The following is a 6,000-nucleotide window of genomic DNA, read 5'->3' as shown; positions in this document are numbered from 1 at the left end:
GGTGTATACCACCACGCCCAGCTAATTTTTGTACTTTTAGTAGAGACGGGGTTTCACCATGTTAGTCAGGCTAGTCTTGAAGGCCTAACCTCGGGATCTGCCCACCTTGGCCTCCCTAAGTGCTGGGATTACAGGCGTGAACCACCGCACCCAACCTAGTGAGATGATTTTTAAGGGGGCTTAGAGCCCTGTAATAGCCAGTCTATTGGTCTATTTTCAGTTCACTCTTTTCCTAGTTGTGTAGTTCTCTAGGGAACCAATTCCAAACACAGAAGATAACCTTAGCGAGCCTTGAATTTCACATTTTCCCCCATACTCTCTTTCTTATTCTTCCCCCAGTTTTATAAAGGTATAATTGACAAATAAAATTTTTATATATTTGCTGTGTACAACGTGATGTTTTGACATATGTGTATAATGTGAAATGATTAACTCAAACTAATTAACATATCACCTCACATCCTTATTTTTTGTGGTAAGAATATTTAAGATCTACTCTCTTAGTAATTCTCAAGCATACATTAACTATAGTCACCATGCTGTACAATAGAGCTCCAGAACTTATTCATAACTTATTCATACTGTCTAACTGAAACTTCATACTCTTTGGCCACTGTCTCCCCATTTCCTGTCCTCCCTAACCCCCAACCAAGCTCCTGGAAACTACCATCGTACTAGTCATTCCTATGAATTTAACTTTTTTAGATTCCACATATAAGTGAGATGATGTGGCATTTTTCTTTAGATGTTTGGCTTATTTCTCTTAGTATAATGTCTTCCTGGTTCATCCATGTTGCCAAGAATGACAGAATTTCATTCTTTTTAATGGCTGAATAGTATTTCATTATATTATTATACTATATATAATTATACTATAGATATATAATTATACTATACAATTATACTATATAATTATACTATACATATAAATATATATACATTTATATATATATATACACACACACATATATACATATATATATAAAACACTTCTTTACCCATTATAGACACTTAGGTGGATTCCATATCTTGGAGAGTGTGAAATCAGCATGCTGAAGAGAGATCTCCACTCCCACAGACTCTTAAATCTGTCCAAATTACTTCTAGAACTCTCAGCAACATTCTCTAGACTAAGTGCACATCTCCAGAAAAATGCATTCAAATGTCAGTTTCCCCTCTCTTGATTTCCATGTTCTCCCAAATCTTGGACAGTAATTCTTCATCATATTATTAGCCACCACTAGGCAGCTAATATCTGTCTTCAAGTAGATTTTTCAAAGACTTTATCTGGGCTTCTTTGTTGCCTTCAATAGGAATATGGGTCCAAAATGCCTAGTCCATCAGTACAGGAAGCAGAAGTTTTCTGACTTATATTTTTAACAAACTAATTCTAGCTGTTGTGTGGAAATAGAAAAGGGACAATGGCAGAAGCAGGAATGCCAGCTGGGATGCTACTGCACTGCAGTAATCCAGATGACAGAAGGCAGTGCTTTGGGCTGGGAAGATTGCAATGGGAGTGGGGGAAAGTAATCACATATTCTACTACCTGTTCTCCATTTGCCCTTGAATGTCTAAAATGTATTTCAAACTTAACAAGTCAAAATCTAAACTTTTCCTCTTCCCACTCAAAGCTACTTTTCCTTCAGTCTTCTCCAGGCCAGAAAATGGCAGCTCTATCCTTCAAATTGCTTAGGCTAAGAACCTTGAAGTCTTCTTTAACATCATTTCTACTCACATCCAACATCTGTTCCTGTTAGCTCTATACTCAAAATATATCCAGAATCCAACCTCTTTTCTCCACCTCCCCTGCCAGCATCCTGATGCCAGCTACTACCATTTCTCCCCTGGATCACTGCAACGGCTCTCTGCAGCTGCAACAGTTCTCTGTGACTGTATTTTGGTCCTTCCCAGCCCAACCTCCCAATCCCTGCCATTCAGTCTATTCTGACAGCTATGGCGGCCTTACTAAAATATAACTGAGATCATGTCACTCTTCCGCTCAAAACTTCTGATGGCTTGACTTACTCAGAGTCATGGTTCAAATTCACAAACTGCTCAAAGAGATCCTACACAATCTGCACTGCCACCTCTCTCTGATTTAACTGGCAGAGGGAAATTGAACAACTTTCTGAAGGGATTTAAAAATTCTTTCCATGAATCTTTACACATGTACCTGTTCAGATCCTTCAAGAAGTTGATGCCAAGACAGAATTAGACCTGCCAGTGGTTTTCTGGGAGAAATACCTACGAAGGATGAAGGGAAAAAGGAGGAGTAGGCATAGACAACCTTCAGATCCAGATGTAGGTCTGACACCTGTGGAAGAGAGAGGGAAGGAAGGAGGATTATGGAGAAGGAGCCTCAGACTGCAGTGGAGCTCTGAGCAAGCCTTGGCCAGACTGATGGGGTAGGAGGGAGGCAGATAAAAGGTTGCCCATTAGAAGAGTCCCAAGAGGGGTATGGAGGGCTCAGCTCCAGCTCCCCTCACCATGCCCAGTCATCAGCTGGCGGCAGCCCCAGGAGACGGTAGGTTTGGCATGACCTCCATAGCTGAAGACTGTCACCAGTTACTCTCATAGCAAGTTTCCTGGAAAGACAGCTAAGTGGCACACCTCCATGACCACCACAGGGTTTTCTGCCAACTATTCAATTTTTTTTTTTTTTTTTTTTTTTGAGACAAAGTCTCGCTCTGTAACCCAGGCTGGAGTGCAGTGGCATGATCTCAGCTCACTGCAACCTCTGCCTCCCTAGTTCAAGCGATTCTCCTGCCTCAGCCTCCTGAGTAGCTGGGATTTTACACACGCCTGCCACCATGCCCGGCTAAGTTTTGTATTTTCAGTAGAGACAGAGTTTTGCCACGTTGGCCAGGGTGGTCTCAAACTCCTGACCTAAGGTGATCCGTCCACTTCGGCCTCCCAAAGTGCTGGGATTATAGGCGTGAGCCACTGTGCCCGGCCTCAATTTTGTACATTAGAGATAGCAGCACTTTCAAAATGGGTATTTTCATTTATTAAGTAACAAAGATCTCTTTTTGTCACGTTTTTGCCACATTTACTCAGTTTTGTACATTACAGATACAGAAAGTGACATTTTGAAAATGGATATTTTCATTTATAAGTAACAATGCTCTTCCTGCCCATGCTTAAATAAAACTAAAATAAGCACTAAAGGAAAAAGTAATACTTTATGATATATGTTTATTTTGTTTTTACAAAGAACTTTAATTTGAAAAACTGTCTACACTGATTTTTCATTCAGTTGAATATTTAAAACTCATTTGAGGAACTTAGCACGAAAACAGTGATGTTAATATTTTTATGTAATTCCTTAAACTTTCTGGTTTTGGTCTTCAATTAAATTTTCATCTCTCCAAAATGAAGGCACCCTCATAACGGTAAAGTACCTTAAAGGGTTTACTCAACTGTTGCAATTTCAGTGTTAAAAGAATGAAGCAGTAAGAGTTTGCATTTTTTTTTTTTAACAACACAGCTTTTGTTAAGTCATCCCTTTGCTTAGTTACTTCCCCTCTGTGGATGAGAGTCATAGGCAGCACACCAAACTCACACAGCTCAGCAGATCTCAATCCCTAACAAAATCAGAACTGCCAAAGGATTCCCTATAAACACTCCCAACCCACCGAACCTCCGAGGCCTGGCCGTGGCGACCTTAAAAATACCTTCTCCACGGCGACCAAGTAAGCACAGTGCAACTAAGATAGCCACCAGCCTCGTGTCTTACAGTTTCTTCTCGGCAAAACTCACTGTTGATCCTTTTCTGGCAAACGCCGAGCATTTCTCTCTGCAAAATGCATGTGTTAACTTTGCAGCCAGTAGAGGGAGACATTACTGCCTATGAATTAGTTTCTACCGGTTTTCTCTCAGTCTCAGCCTTCAAAACGGCTGGTGGTCTCAAAGGTGAAAATCTCCAGGATTCTTTATGTCTCTTTTAAAAACTCTGTGCATGAATAGCAGTCATTGTCATAAGTCAACACATGAACACATGTGTGATTCCCAAAATTAGAACCATCAGAAAGTAGAATTGGCTTGCCAGGGGGAAAAGGTGGGGAGATGGGATGAGGATGGTCAGGCAGAGCAATGCCCCCCAATCAAAAAAAAGACCTACGTCATAATTCCTAGACCCTGTGAATGTTACCTTACCTGTCAAGGGAGGATTAAGGTTGCAGATAGATGAAGCAGAAGACTTGTGGGTCAGCATGAGAAAGACTTTACTAGCCATTGTTCGTTTTGAAGATGGAATGGCATGAGCTCCATAGCTGGCCCCGGAATGGTAACGACCTCTAGGAACTAAAAAAGGCATGACATCGGATTCTGTCCTAGAACCTTCAGAAAGAAATGCAGTCCTGTCAGCACCTTGATTTTAGCCCACTGAGACCCATTTCAGACTTCTGAACTACAAAACTGTAAGATAATGAATTTGTGTTGCTTTAAGACACAAAATATGTGCTAATGTAGTATAGCAATGATAAAAAACTAACACAGTGAGCTCTCTGTTTCTGAAGGTAATCAAGCAGATACTGAATGGTCAACTGTGAAACTACTACAGAAGTGACCCCGCCCTCAGTGAGATGTTAGAATAGATGACCTCTACATGTCCTTCCTACACTAAGAGTCTATAAGCAACAATTCTTTTCCCTAATTCCTTGACGTGTGATGGCTGAAAGGTTTTGGGCAAATCATTGCAAAATGGTCCATAAACCAGTGGCAAGATGCCAGCTTGTTTCATGATTATGATACTCACTGTAACTCTGTTCTCCAGCTATAAAATAGAAACTCATCTCTATCTAAAAGTATTTCACTTGACATCATTTAAAATGATATAATATGAGATGATAACATAAAACAGTTTCTCCTTGGAAGAAAGAGACAGCTATAGCATTAAACATGTATCAAGTCTCTGCCAGAGCACTTCTTTAAAACTAGTGACTGATAAGATCAAAGGAGAAAGTCTTCATCACTTTTTTGTTGTTATTGTTGTTGTTGTTAAGAGAGGGTCCCACTCTGTCACCCAGATTTGAGTGTAGTGGCACAGTCATAGCTCACTGTAACCTTGAACTCCTAGGCTCAAGTGATGCTCGCACCCCAGCCTCCTAGTAGCTGGGACTACAGACACATATCACCACATCTAGCTAATTTTCCTACTTTTTTTGTAGAGACTAAGTCTTGCTATGTTGCCTGAGCTGGTCTCAAACTCCTAGGCTCAAGTAATCCTCCAGCCTTGGCCTACCAAAGTGCTGGGATTACAGGTATGAGCCACAGCACTCAGCCCTCATCAGTATTTTTAAATAAAAAAAGGATAGAAACAAATAAAGCAGAATGAATGAGAAAGCATCTTCAGGTAAGTATTATTTCCTGAGTTTTCTGTTGCAGTTCTGTGTGGAGTATATGACATGTGCACACCCTGGAACACTGTGAAAAATGTGGTTCTCACTATGGGCATCATCTCAAAAATTGTAAAAGCCACTGTCCTAGCAAGGACAGGAGCACATGGTTCGGTACAAAACACACACACACAAATTGCAAGACAGTGTTTAGCAGAGTTGCATGATACACAGTCCAGCCCGACAGCATTTACATTTGCTAACCGTATAACTTCAAGAAGACATAAACGTCTTTTCATCTCAGAGTCCATGAAAATTTTATTGTAGACTTATATACATAAGGTTTCTCATTAAATAAATTTTTTTTCAGAGAAAACATGTTAACCTTCAATAAAAATTATTTGAAAAGGTGGTGGCACATTTACAAATAGCTTCAGTGTGTCTGCCATCACAAAAAGTAGTACCCTGGAGTACCTAACTAAAAGAAAGTTAATTAACTGCTTCGCCTATCTTTTAGTTAGGATCATAGAGTTTGTTAAATTTTTGTTTGTTTGTTTTTTGTTTTGAGACAGTCTGGCTCTGCTGCCCAGGCTGGAGTGCAGTGGCACGATATCAGCTCACTGCAATCTCTACCGCCTGGGTTCAAGCGATTCTTGTGCCTCAG

Source organism: Colobus angolensis, unplaced genomic scaffold (genome assembly GCF_000951035.1).
Source record: "Colobus angolensis palliatus isolate OR3802 unplaced genomic scaffold, Cang.pa_1.0 Scaffold148, whole genome shotgun sequence".
Lineage (NCBI taxonomy): Eukaryota > Metazoa > Chordata > Mammalia > Primates > Cercopithecidae > Colobus > Colobus angolensis.
The sequence above is the reverse complement of the archived record's forward strand: the minus strand, read 5'-3'. Positions refer to the sequence as shown.